The 14,996-nt window shown below is 38.5% G+C and overlaps 1 pseudogene; it reads left to right on the top strand.

Moving 5' to 3' along the window:
- On the top strand, window positions 1-3,296 carry LOC142527395 (acetyl-coenzyme A synthetase, chloroplastic/glyoxysomal-like; annotated as a pseudogene).
- The last annotated feature ends 11,700 nt before the right edge of the window (window positions 3,297-14,996 follow it).

Below are 14,996 nucleotides of genomic sequence, written 5' to 3'. Positions count from 1 at the left end.
GCAGGAATAGTATCAATTAATAATAATAGCAAATCTGCGAGTGTAACGAGGAGGATTAGCTGATCTCCATGTCCCCTCCATATTTATATTGAACTTTCACACGCATCACCTACCACCATCTCTCTTTCAATCGGCCATGGATTCGAAGCAGTTGCGCCACGTTGAGTCTATGACCACTCGTCCACTCTCCCCTCTAAAGCTGGCAAAGATCCCCCAATTGAATGCTCTCATCCTCGGCGAGGCGCTTGCTTCCGAAGAGGGTCATCCCCTGCCACTATTTCTCTGCGCAGGCTCATGTCTCTTCCCCCGGCTAGGTATTTTTTTAAGTCGTTTTGATCTTTGCTTCATGCATCCCTTCTTTTTTTTTAATCGTGCTGAGGTGGTGCTGCAGTATCTGGAGATGTATGGAAAGTCTATTGAGGACCCTGCTGGATTTTGGTACGACTTTGCATCCCATTTTTACTGGAAACAAAAATGGGAACAATTTGTCTACTCGGAGAATGTCGACATTCGAAAGGGGTCTATCAATATTGAAGTCATTTAGATATTCGCTTCCCTCATTTCTTTTCGCTTTTCGTTGCACTTCTCCTAAACTTGTTAAATGTTTGACTTTTATTTGAGATTAGTGGTTCAATGGTGGGATTACCAACATCTGCTACAATTGTTTAGATGCAAACATCGCACCAGGAGATGGTGAAAAAATTGCAATGTATTAGGAAGGAAACGAACCTTGAGTTGACGCGACTTTGACATACAAACAACTCCTGTAGAGAGTTTATCAGGTCACTTTATCATTACTTTGCCTGTTGACTCTCATAGTTTATGCTATAAATCGCTCTAAAAGTGATTTTCATATAATAATTATGTTTTTATCCCTTGCTTTGCATCACAACAGCTTGCAAATTACTTGAAAGATGTTGGCATCCGAAAGGGTGAAGCTGTTTTGATTTATCTGCCTATGATCATGGAATTGCCTATCGCCATGCTTGCTTATGCGCGAAAAGGGGCTGCTCACTCGGTACTCTACTACAATATGTTGGTTATATCTTCATTTTTTGTGCGGGTCATCCACTCCTGAAAAATATAAAGTTGATCTGCTCGCTTGTTCAGGTTCTGTTTGCTGGATTTTTCTCGTAGTCTTTTTCCCAGAGGATCATTGATTGCAAACCAAAGATTGTAATAACCTTCCATGCTGTTCGGAGAGGATCCAAGACCATTTATCTAAAAGGCATAGTCTATGCTGCGGTAACAGAATCTACCAGCAATGGTACTGTTGTTGGTGAGTATGCTGAAGTGATGACTTTCTAGCTCTAGCACTCATCTGGATATTATTTTAAATTTCTTATTATTGTCTGTAATAGAAAAAGGGGGAAAGGGTGACATTTTTCACTATTGACTACTTAAAACAGATATATTCATTCGTATGTATTTAATTGTTTATTTGATTCCTAACAACAAGAAATTAAGGTTTCGTCTTTATAATGCCGCAACTATGGGGGTTGAAACCTGTTTCATTTTATGTGGCAACTCTTTCATGCTTGATTTTTTTGTTTCTCCATGACTATTGAAAAATATCATTGAATTTCTTACATAATACTTCTCTGGTTGGTGCTCAAAGGGGCAAATCAGAAGCATTTATTCTACAATTTCATTCTGAACCTTAAAAGGATACCTTTTTTATATCTTGTGTATATTGGCTTTACTTTTGCTGACCTAATTTAAATTTATTTATTATCCAGCAGATTTTTTTCCGCATATCCTATAGGAAAATATAGGCATAACTTTTTGGACAGATGAACATATTTGTGAATCTTTTTATACATTATTCGTATGTTCTGGCAGATAAATGTTTGACGTATGAAAATGGTTCTTCCTTAAAGAAGGAAAGCAATAACTGGGTAGAGGGCAGAGATAAATGGTGGCAGGTTGAATCACATAAACAAGGAAGTGGAGAAGTTATATGCTTGCATATCTAATTTGGTCACGTAAACCATCTTGATGAAAAAATTAGTTGAATGCATATACTGTTGTATTTTATGTTTTACCTAAATGAAAGTTCAGAAAGCAACCTTGTGATCTCATGCACAAAATAATTCAGTATCTGGGAAATTGTGATATTTCATTCATACCTACACTTCAATTCTCTAGTTCAATTGGCAACATCCTTAACTTTCTTCTTCGGTTGCCCGTGTGAACACTGCAGAATTTAAACTGAAATTAACACGGTCTTTGGGGTAGTAACAAATTTCGGGATGTGTTCCGAAGATCTGACTGAGTATAGCGCACTTAAAAAGAACTATTGAACATCTGTGGCTGCACCATCTTACCCCTCTTAATATTTGAGTTTTAATAATGGAGCGGCATAGTTGAGATTTTTATTCATATGTTTCTGCTTTTCAACTCTAACTCATCCCGTCTTTCCTTCCCATATCTACCATGACGTTATTCCTAAATATTCAGATACTTGTGATGTGGAATGGGTCGACGCAGATGATCCGATTTTCTTGCTCTATACCAGCGGCAGAGCACTGGGAATCCCAAGGTATGAGGAATTCGGCATGACGGAAACTTCTACACGTTTTGTTTCAAGTTATTCAAGAAAGTTGCTTTGGTTTATTTGCAAGGGTGTCCTGCACATAACTGGAGGATACATGGTGTATACAGCAACCCCATTTAAATTTGCTTTTGACTATAAACCTTCAGATGTTTATTGGTATGGCCAAACTCAAAATTTTATTAGCATTTTGATTTGTGACATCACTGGTCAATGTCAATGATGGTTATATGTCTGGGCTATAAGTGCTTTGTTTAGGTGTACAGCTGACTGTGGATGGATTACTGGACTTATGGGCCTTTGCTCAATGGAGCAACAGTCGTAATTTTTGAAGGGATATTTTCATTTGTTCCCATTGTGTAATTTAAATCAATCGGATTTGCTGTGCATGTGATTTGAATATTAGTGTTTAGTGGGTTAACACTGATGTTTGTTTCTCGTGATACATTATTCCAAATCTGATTTATAATTGATTTCCTTGGTTCCAAATATATGGAGTTGCTTGATTTTACAAATTTTTTCAGCTGTGTTCTAATATAGCACTAGCATAGGTAGCTGACGCGTTCAAATAAATAACTAAGTTAGATTTCCTGCAGGCTCCCAGTTTTCCGGATCCTGGACGTTGCTGGGACATTGCCCCCACATTCAGGGACGGATTCAGGAATTAAGAGTTGGGGGGGGGGCTTGAAGTCAATATGATAAGTTATATATTATTAAAAAAAAATTTACATTATATCGTTCAACGAATTTGTGCCCTACGAGATTTTAAAACATAAAATTCATCAATAATAGAATTTACATCAATATGTTTAGCTAGATCTCGTTCAATATAGAGTGTCAAACAATCGGCAAGAAAGTTATCCTCCATTTTATTGCGAAGTGCCGTCTTCACATGCTTCATTGCTGAAAAAGCCCGCTCAATAGTGGCAGTAGACACAGGTAATGTCAAAACAAGATGAATCAATCTAGTCAACATAACATAAACACTTGACCGTTCACTCTCGGTCAATTGCTGACACAACTCAAAAAGTGTAGAAACCTTTAAATTCTGCATCACATAAAGTTTATAATGTATCAATTCATACTCCAAAGCAACAATTTCTTGATCTGTGAAATCTCCAGGATAAAACTTCTTCGCAAGCTTGCAAATATCATCACTGTTAAATGAGTCAAATGAATTTTTAGGATCTAAAGCTGTACTAAGAGAAAGAAGTTCCACCGATGACTCATTGAACCGAGTATTTAACTCCATCAAAATGAAATCTATTGCTGCATTAAAAACATCAAAGTGGTAATGATGTTCTATTGTAGTTTGCCGACAGGAACGTCCAATCTTATATAGACAATCAAGGTCAGGTACATCAATTTCATTTCTTGAGCATAAAACTTTAACTTCCTGAAGAAATTCATTCCACCCACATTCTCTAAATTCTTGAAGGTAAGTTTTGGTAGTAGTGACAAATGTGATAGCAGTCAAAATGTCTTGAGATTTTCTTTGAAGAATTTGACAAAGAGTATCTGTTGTTCTCATAATTTTATGCATTAAGTGCAAAATAAACACAGATTCAAAGCTTGCCATGTTTCTGTAAATCCCCCGAACTTCAGCCTTAACTCTTCCATTTGGAGAATAATCACTGAGAACTTCAAAAACTTTGCAAGTTGCAGTGTACATACCTATCAAGCTTTTTACCGAATCATAGTGAGAACTCCAACGAGTAGCTCCTGCTCGTTGCAAATTACCAATCTGGTTTGCACCACTTCCAGAATCACGTTTTCTCCAATTGACAACATATACTCAATTTCATTTCTCTGTGCAGTATGTAATTCAGCAATGCGCTTAGTAGAAGAAGTGACAATATTAACAATATTGTCCAAATGAGAAAAGAATTCTCAAATAATACTAACATCCTTAGCTGCAGAAATCAATGTCAGTTGTAAACGATGTGCAAAACAGTGGACATAGTATGCATAGGGACAATCTTTGAGAAATAATGCTTGAAGTCCATTCCACGCTCCACGCATATTGCTAGCACCATCATATCCTTGACCTCTGATTTTCTTAACATGGAGATCATGATGAACAAGAACATTTGATATCTCATTTTTCAAATTCATTGAGGTAGTGTCACTAACACTTTTGATGGCAAAAAATCTTTCTGTCAAAATCCCATGATTGTTCACAAACCTCAATATAATGGCCATTTGCTCTCGTTTAGATATATCTCGGGCTTCATCAACAAGAATACAGAAGTATTTATCTCCAACTTCTTCACGAACCATCTGTCGTACTCTATTGGCCATAATATGTAAAATCTCTTTCTGAATTTCTGGAGCGATATATTGGGCATTTTTTGGAGCATTCTCAAGCACAACTTCATCAATTTCTATATTCATTTTTGCAAAAGCCTTCACCAATTCAAGAAAATTTCCACGATTAGATGAAGATAGAGATTCATCGTTACCTCTAAAAACACAACCTTGAAGTGCTAGCCAACGAACAGCTACAATTGAGGTGCTCAAACGCAGACGATTTTTCTCTTTTTCCTCTTTAGATTGTGCATGCATCACTTTATCAATATGTTGTGAGGGTCTCATCAAATTTTCAGCCCTTCTCTCACACATAGTATGAGGTGAAGAAGCTGCAGAACCAATATGGGCAAGAAAAGCACATGTTTTTCCTTGGTTTACCCTTTTCCAATTGTCAAATCCTTCATTGACCAATGCCGAGATATTAGATGAATTAACATCATTCAGGAAAAGAAAACAATAGAAACAATATGTCTTATTTGTTGAAGGCGAATACTCCAACCAATAAAATTTTTGAAACCAATTTTTTTGAAAACGACGATTCTGGCTTCCAAATTTTGTACCTGGATACTCCAACATATCTGGTTGATAAGGCCCCATATTTAGATATGAACGTCTTATCTCATCTCGTACATTAACATGATATTCATATATCTGTTTTCTTTTTCCTGGATCTCGTTCAATAAAACTAGACGAAGACTGATGATCGTCTCTAGGAGAGGAACATGAAGGAATTTGGATATTGGGAAATAGAAGACTTTCACTGGATTGATGTTGCATTGTAAGGACCGTAGGAATTGAAGTATCTTCACTAGCTTGACGATCTCTCTTCTTAAAGAAAGAGGATATAAATGTTTTTCCTTTTTTTGCAGCAGATTGATATTCCATTTTGAAATAGTTCAATTTATAATCCTAAACAAGAATAAAATAATTATTAACCAAATAAACAAGTAATAGTCACTCAACAACTCAACAACAAACAATCAAGAAACCACAAATCACACACAGAGAAGCTATAAAAAACAAAATAAAAAATGTATAGCCGATTCTTACCTGGATTGTTGCCTTGCCGATGAGCAATTCGATTTCTTCGGGAGTCCGTAATTCTATTATGTCGCTAAAGGGCTTGGGACTTGGGAGAGAAATTTTGTAGAATTGAGGTGGGGCGGATCAGAGGATAAATTTGGTCTCATTCTTGTAAATGGACGGGACTTGATTGGACTAAGACATTGATGTACGACGGTTTTTGAAACAAAGCGATGGTTTTTCAAAAAACAGTCGCTAATAGCGACTGTTATTAGCGACTGTTTGAATAAACCGTCACTAGTAGCGACGGTGCAATTAAAACCGTCGCCGATCCAGATCGTCGGCAGTTTTACTAAAACCGTCGCAAATATTAGCGACGATTTTTGAAAAATCGTCGCTAAATTATTAAAAAAGTGGGCTGGGCTACAGCCCAGTATAGTCCTAGAATACATCCGTCTCTGCCCACATTAGTACGATCATTGATACGTGAAGGGAATGAGATAAGGACATAACATTCTATGATACTGCTTATTCTTGTTTGCCAATAGCTTTATATGTATGCTAAATTTTAATACACTTTCATACTTGCTCATGATTTATTTTTTAAGAGCGCCTTTTGGAGGATGGATGACGACCTGCATAGTAAATTCAGGATAAAACACAAGATTTATAGTGGTTTGGATGTGGTATAGTTCTTGTACGTCATCTTCTCTCTCACTTAGAAGAAATCCACTAAATAATCTTTGTTCTACACCAAACTATGAAGTTTTCACCAAACTCCTTGGATTTGCAAGACTCGATTACTAAATACATCTTGATAATATTAACTAGTGAACTTTCTGGTTTTACATCAATATTGTGCCTTTTTATGATGGTTGCATGTTCTTTACTATCTATGTACAAAGACTTTTACTCAAATATTCTATCAGGCATATTCTTTACTAGCTATGTAGCGCCCTTACCCGATCCACTACTAAACAGACTAATAAACATGCAACATTTAAGCTTCATAACAACAATTAAACAGCGGAAATCAAATACTTAATCATCTTACAATCCAAACGAAAACAAAACAATAACAGCAGTCTTAAACATTAATACAACCATAACGAAAACATAACTCTGAATGAGAAAACGATAAACCACAGAAAACCTCTACTGGATCATCACTGAAATCTAACTGCTCTAGCCACTGCCCTGGTCGTCCGAACCATCCAACCTAAGACCTGTCCCATGGAATGGGGTACCTAAGATGAAAACAAGGACGTGAGCGACAATCGCTCAATACGAGAATGTACGAGTATACAAACTGATATGATGCATGCAAAATGCAATATGCTCGGATATCAAGGATCAAGTCAAGAATCTCATGCTCAGTCTAGAGGCGCCTGAGTGTGTAGTCTCTGATCTGCCCTAGGCATGTCTTGGCTCCCATACTCATCATCAAGACGTGGACCTACAATGTCCAGGTCATCAGAGCCCGCGGGTCCCGTCGGACACTGTAGCTCTCGATGCCCCATCGTTTACAATACAGAATAAGGCTGAGCGGCCCCAACAAACGAGGTATATCTCAAAAAACATCAGGCTCAACATGATATGTCATGCATAATATGCCAAAGCAGTAAAACATGTATCATGCAACAGATAAATATGCAGCATATAAGTGTGTATACTACGCTTGGATATCTCAGTCAGTACATCACGTACCTCACTAAAACAATCTGACAGAAAGCTCTGAACCTAAACAATACCAACATAATGAAATCACTATCAAACCAGATCAAACATGCTACAAGTTCTCCCTAATGATCCTTAAATCACTATTTAAGGCTTTAGGATTATACCTGCGTCCGTCGTCAACCCGCTGATAATGACTCGATCTCAGATCACCGACCCTTCCTTGAGTCGACACTATCTCCGAAACTTCCCGACACCAAAGTGCCCTAGAAATTGGCTAGAAAACTTAAGATAATTAGAACTCTCTCTGAAGAATGCGGTGTAGGAAACAAAAGAATCGGCTTCCATTTATAGGCTGCATCCGGACTATTTCAGAAAATCCGAATCAATCTTATCTGCCACGTGTCCAAATCTCATTTGTCTAGTTGGATTTCTCGAGATAATGAAATTTGAAGTAGATCGGTTTATCTTTTTTTTTTTTAAATTCGGTGGATCCAACAGCTTGATCCCGAATTATCAACTCCTAATAATAATACTTAATTAACAACTCGTTAATTATCTCTTAATTAATACTTCATTCAAAACAAGTATTCGAGTCATTACAATCTATGTACCTTTTTAGGATCCAAAAGTAGCTAACACGATAATATTGAAATTATTGCTTAATGAGTTAGATGACATTAGACAATTTGTTTGTTCTTCTAATAGTGTGGTAGGGTCTCATCAAATTGTATTGCTCGAATAATTTATTTTTAAACTTTTGACCATACAAGCTACATTTCACGGTAGTGTTATTTATGATGCTTCCTTTAAACCTCAGTAATAAGTTTTATGTATGGGTAAATGATAGTGGGTAGATAAATGAGTTGCTATTTTTAGTGTTATAAAATTCAGGCTAGGCGCATCGAAACGGTTCTAGGCGACCAACCTATGCAGCAAGGGGGCCTCGATGCTCTTAGGCAGGCCTAGTCGGGTCTAGGCGGTTCAAGGAGTGCCTAGATGTTAGAAGTTTTTTTGGCAATTTTCTTTGGGTTTAAATTTTGGAATTAAACTAATTTTTGGAATTAAACTAGAACATGATATAAAGAAAGAATTATAGGCTCTTGCTTTTAAATTTTTGGGATTGAAATCCCAATTTAAACCATGATTTGTTGTCATGCGCTTGCTTTAACACGTCACTCTCATCTTCTTTGTCTGTTTACTTCTGCACACATAAGAAAATTGAACCAGATCCTAAACATAATTTTTTTCCTTTATTTTGATTTCTTTTGCATTGCCTATTATTTGGATCCTCCTTGAGCAGAAAAAGCAGGAGTAATGAACCAAGTGTCAATTGGATTTTAACAAATTTTAGGCTGAAATTTAGTTTAAGAACCATAATATTCTCTTGATAAAATGGAATCCGCCTAGACGGCGCCTAGTCCCCGCCTAGTCGAAACATGGGAATATCTCGAGCCGTTTATTCAGACTCGCAGCTTGTGATCGAACAAAGCAGCGGAAAATTCGAGGTGAAAAATGATAAATCGATCAAGTATGCCCAAGCCTTTAACTTGGTTTGGGAAGCATTCTCCGAGTTAACCAATCTGAACATACCCAATACTGAGAATTTAAAGGCCGATCATCTGGCCAAAATGGCTAGTGCTTTAGTCCTACCCTCCAGTTCTAACATAACATGGCAATAGTTGATTTCTCAGGTCGCACACACTCGGAAACTAAGATAGAAATTTGAGAAAGAGATTGAAGATTTGATATTTATCAATAATTGAGCTCGGGAACCCTCTCTGCCGAGCAGAAAAGGAGGTGGGAAGTAAAAAATAGAGTCTTTTGCTTTGTCATCCTAAGCAACATTCTCTGCAAAAGATCTCTCTCCCAACCTCTCTAACAATGTTTGGGGAAAAAAGATACTAATTACGTTCTACAAGAAATCCACGAGGGCTGTTGCGGAAATCACATGGGCGGCATGGCTTTGGCTCGGAAAGCCATCCTGACCAAATTCTTCTTGCTTAATTTGAAGAAGGATGTCATGGCCATAGTCAAAAAATTGTCGAAGCTGTTAGCAACATGCTAACTTGCATCGGTCGGCTGAACTCATGAAGTTTGTTATTTCTCCGTGCCCATTTGACCAATGGGGCTTAGACATTGTGAAACCTTTCCATAAAGCCACATGCCAAACCAAATTCTCACAGTTCGCAGTGGACTACTTTTCCAAATAGGTGGAAACCTAGCCATTCACGGAAAATAAAATGTTACAATTTCTTTGGTGAAAACAGTCTTTTGCTTTCATATGTATTTCTGCGGGTCAAAAGTGCAAACATGGTGCAAAGAGATGAAAATCGCAACCCTCAAAGCAATGGCCATGTGGAAGTCACTAGCTTGTCGATTGTACAAGCATTGAAGCTGAGGCTTGGCTCCACGAAGATAAAATGGGTAGACGAGTGTCTTATGGGCTTATTGTATTATTGAACTAGCTGGGACGGGATAAACTCCTTACAACATGGTTTAGGACTCAGAAGCCATCCTACTAGCGGAGATTGGACAAGACAATGTCCGGGTAATAATCTATGGTTCGGATAACGACAAATTGTGGGCCATGGTCTTAGATTACTGGAAGAAAAAAAGAGCCGAGAAGTAGTCCGATTGGTTGCTTATAATAGTAGTGGAGCGACGTCTGATGATATTCTTGGTTGTGATATCAGTCGTTGTTTAGAAACAACGAATGAATGTTTAGATAGTACGAATGAGTCATAGAATATTTCTCTTATGATTTCAGTTACATTATGTTGTCAATATAACTTTTATTTATTACGATAATGTTTGTTGTATATATTTATCCTTCTGGGATTGTTTTTATAGAGAATATATTTTATTGTCGTATTCAAGTTATGTATTGTGTAATGATTTTAATGTCTCTGTTATACTGATGTAAATAATATGTTAGTTGTATAATTTTGTCGTATACTATATTATTATGAAATATAAGATATTTGAATATAGAATCGCATTTTGGAAAAATAAAAATTAGAGGCTCTCACTTTATTATTTTATTTAAAAAAAATTAATAAAAAGTTGGGGTATGGGAGAGAGACATGGAGCAAGGATCCTCCACTGTGCATGCCATAATGTTGTACATTATAGAGTCGTTAGATCATATGGTTCATCACATCAAATCTAAAATCTAGGGGCCGATGGCTTTTGTGGGGCTCTTAGCTCGTTATTACAACACAATCTGATTAGGGTTAAGTAATTACAGCGGAAAGCGAGTTTAAAATCTCTTTACAATGAGCCCGAAATATTTCTTCTATAATTTAAATACTAAAAATAGTATTTAATCTCACGTCATAAACATGCCCACACGAAATCATAACCAATCATATACAAACAACTCATACCCTCGGGACATGCCCCGGTATATAGATACATATATATATACTGGGAACAAGACATAAACATAAAACCTCAGCCCAAGCTGTGGCTCCTTCCAGAAGTACCCTCTCCGGTCTCCTGATATCCTGGAGTACCTGCCATTTTCTACACACAAAGACAACAACAGCCCCCCTTGGGGGTGAGCAAAGCTCCGTATGGAACAACCAATCATATATACCACATATATCTAAACAATGATATATGGTATGCAATGCATGTATGTCGTGGAGGTATCAGGTCAAATGCCCATCCACTGAGCACATGTCAGAATCAAACGAATCGCTATCAAATCAATGCTCGAGCTGGCACACCGGCCAATATGGGATACTCGTATGATAGCGTCGGCAAAGCGCCATCAAATCCCAAATCTCATATCCAATCATATGGGACCACAATTATCTATGCTTTACGGGTCATATAATACCGGCATAGCGATTGTGTTCACAAATCCCGGAATCCAATCCAATCATATCAAGGTATCCAAGGATCATAGCTCAATGTGCATGTCATGTATCGATGTATGCATAAAATGATGTGTGTTAACAAAACATTTATTTTATACATCGTTATCTCAATCTCAATGTCATGTATGCCACATCAATCAACAAATAAGGCATATAGACACATAATCTCATTCCAATCAATCAAATCAATCCGACATATATCATATAATACAGATACCTGTCGTATGTTATCCGGTCGCAACATACCTCAATTCTTCGTTTCCAGTTGATGTAGCATGAAGATATTGATATAACACTTTATCTACATCAATAACATACTCATTCCAATCAATATCATACTCCAAAATCATTAATATGAGTTTCAAATATCATTTGAAACTTCAAAAATTCATATCAAATCATAATCATATCATAATTCAATTCCGACTTCGAATATGAGTTTCTTGTCGGTTATTCTACTACATATCAGAAATTCAACTTCAAATACATGCTAGTCCAGCACTTTGATATTTCGAGCTGCTGGAACTAGAAGAAATTTACCTCAGTCAGAAGCTCTCGACGCCACGATCACAAATATATAATTTGTTTCGCGTTTAGACAGTGTTTCGAAGTCGATTTGGACGAAAGAAATAAAAATTCTCTCGTGTTTCTCGAAACTCTGAAATGTAAAATGAAGAAAACAAAAGAAAGAACTTATTCTTATCTCCACCGCTCTCGCGCTCGGGCGGTAGAATTCTCGCGCCCGAGCGCGAGACATTCTGCCCCCGGCTAACAAGTGCACCGCGCTCGGGCGGTCACAAATTACCGCTCGGGCGCGGCATGTTCTGCCTGAACATAAATGTCACATACCTTGGCGCTCGGGCGGTCATTTTCTAACGCCCGGGCGCCACACGTTCTGTACAATTATTTTTGTTTGTACTAAGTTGGCGTCCGGCCTCTCCACTCGAGCTCTTACAACGTCAAATCATATTCAATATTCATTTCTCAATTTCATTGTCATAATATACATCAAATGTATAATCACATATCAAATTCATGAATTATCGATAATCATATAAGATTTACGATAATACGATACACGGTCCTTACATTTCTCCCCCTCTTAAAAGATTTCGTCCTTGAAATCTCAAACATCTCTATATACATAACATTGGCAAACATACATATGTCACCCGTTGTAGTACATATCAAAACTAAAATCAGTAAAAGGATCAGAATACATCGAATACAATGGAACAGATGGACTAGCATCAAATAAACGCGGATACGAATCTCGCATCTTGCTCTCCAATTCCCACGTCGACTCTTCAATACCATGCCGTGTCCATTGCACTCGAACTAGAGGAATCGATCTATTTCTCAATATCTTTTCCTTTCGATCCATAATTTGAACAGGTTGTTCGACATAGGAAAGAGAAAGATCAAGTTCAACCTCATCAAGTGTAAGCACATGTGATGGATCCGGTTCATATTTCCTCAGCATAGAAACATGAAACACATCATGAATGGCAGATAGAGCTGGTGGCAATGCCAATCGATACGCAAGATCACCAACTCGATCCAGAATTTCGTATGGACCAACATAACTGAGGAGATAATTTCCCTCGCATGCCAAATCGAACAGTGCCTCTAAAGGGAGATATTTTCAGAAACACTCTGTCACCTTTCTGGAATTCCAAGGGTCGTCTTCGTTTGTTCGCATAACTCGTTTGACGATCCTGAGCAGCTTTCATCTGCTGTCGAATCTACTGAACGTTATCGTTCATTTCCTGTATCATTTCAGGTCCAGTCAATTGTCTCTCACCAATCTCATCCCAGAATAACGGTGATCTACATCGTCTCCCATATAGAGCTTCAAACGGTGCCAAACCGATATTCGTCTGAAAGCTATTATTATAAGAAAATTCAACCAATGGTAAGGCATCTTGCCATCCCATTGTGAAGTCCATCACAACAGCACGCAACATATCCTTTAACGTTTGAATCGTACGCTCGGTCTGGCCATCAGTTTGAGGATGATAAGCAGTACTCATAGCCAAACGCGTACCCATCGCCTCTTGAAAACTACCCAGAATTTAGAAGCAAATCTGGGATCACGATCAGATACAATCGAGACTGGCACACCATGCAGTCTCACAACATTCTCAATGTATAAACGGACCATTCTCTTATAAGGATAAGTCCGTTCATACGAAATAAAATGCGCAGATTTCGAAAGCCGATCAATAATCACCCAAATAGCATCACAGCCTTTGGGCGAGGGAGGTAAATGAGTCACAAAATCCATAACAATATGTTCCCAATTCTATTTCGGGATTTCAAGATTACGGTCCACGGGCAAAAACCGGAGCGGTGACCAAAAGCGGACAGTGGTCAGAGAAAGTACGGGGAAGATGTTCAACACGAATGGAGCTGAAATGATCACCCCAATCAACGGAGACCATAACCCTGTCCAACCGCTTCCAAATGGTCTTATTCGTCCAGGTGAACGAAGAGCCCTCAAAACCGGCATCAACCAGACCAGAATCCAAAATGAAAGTATTGAACTCCTCCATGGGTAGAAGCCTACCACCACGGGTGCCCAAACACTCAGATGCATCTCTGACTACATTAAAATCACCACCAACAAGCCAAGGACCCAGAGCAGGCTTGACCTGAAGAAGGGAAGACCAAAGATCTCTGCGCTCAACGTAGCCGCAGCTGGCATAAACAAATGAACAAAACACCTCAGTCGGTAAAAAAAGGAGGACACCTTGATGTGCAGGAACTGAGTATGATCAAAAACACACTCAGTCTGCACATCCGCAGATGAAAAAACCCAAATATTACCAGAAAGATTCGAAATAACTCTAGAAAAACCAAAACGGCGAGTCATGAATCTCTGGTCCAACATGATCATCGGCTCCAAAATGGCCAAAATCTTAATCTGATGCGCCTTCACATAAGCATGAAGCCGCTGTTGGGACTCCGAACTCCGAAGTCCCCGAACATTCCAAATGAGGGAATTCATGGAGATCGATGAGGAGAAGCACCCAGCCGCCGCTTAAACGAATCTCCCAACGTTTCCTTTTTCCTTTTATTCACGTTCGACATATCAGTATCCTGAGCACCAGAATTAGAATGTCGATCAAACCCCGTGTCGAGGTCATCAGCAGACATACGCTCGACAATCCGCTCACAAACAGGAGACCCCTGTTGAGCAACAAGTTCCTCAAGATGAGAGGAAACATCTGGAGAAGAAGGAATGGAAGGAATCGAATGGCAGCTGTGATTCTCCATGCACTGAACAGAAGTGCCAAAACCCCCCTGCTCAAACTGATGAACCAAAGACTGAACAGACACACAAGCCGTACCCGAAGGTAAGGCGTCAACAATGGGCAGACCCAAACTAATCGGGTCAACATCAATAACAGGAACCTGATCCAAAGGAGCATCTCCAAGTAAACCATCACCCACAACCTCCAAGTGGGAACCAAGATCAGGATTGAGACCAACCAACTCAGTAGCATCGCAACGCTGAGCATCATCATGCCAGGGTGACAAAA

This window comes from Primulina tabacum, chromosome 1 (genome assembly GCF_025594145.1).
Source record: "Primulina tabacum isolate GXHZ01 chromosome 1, ASM2559414v2, whole genome shotgun sequence".
NCBI classification, from domain to species: domain Eukaryota; kingdom Viridiplantae; phylum Streptophyta; class Magnoliopsida; order Lamiales; family Gesneriaceae; genus Primulina; species Primulina tabacum.
Note: the sequence above shows the minus strand (reverse complement) of the source record. Positions and strands in the feature narration are given on the sequence as shown.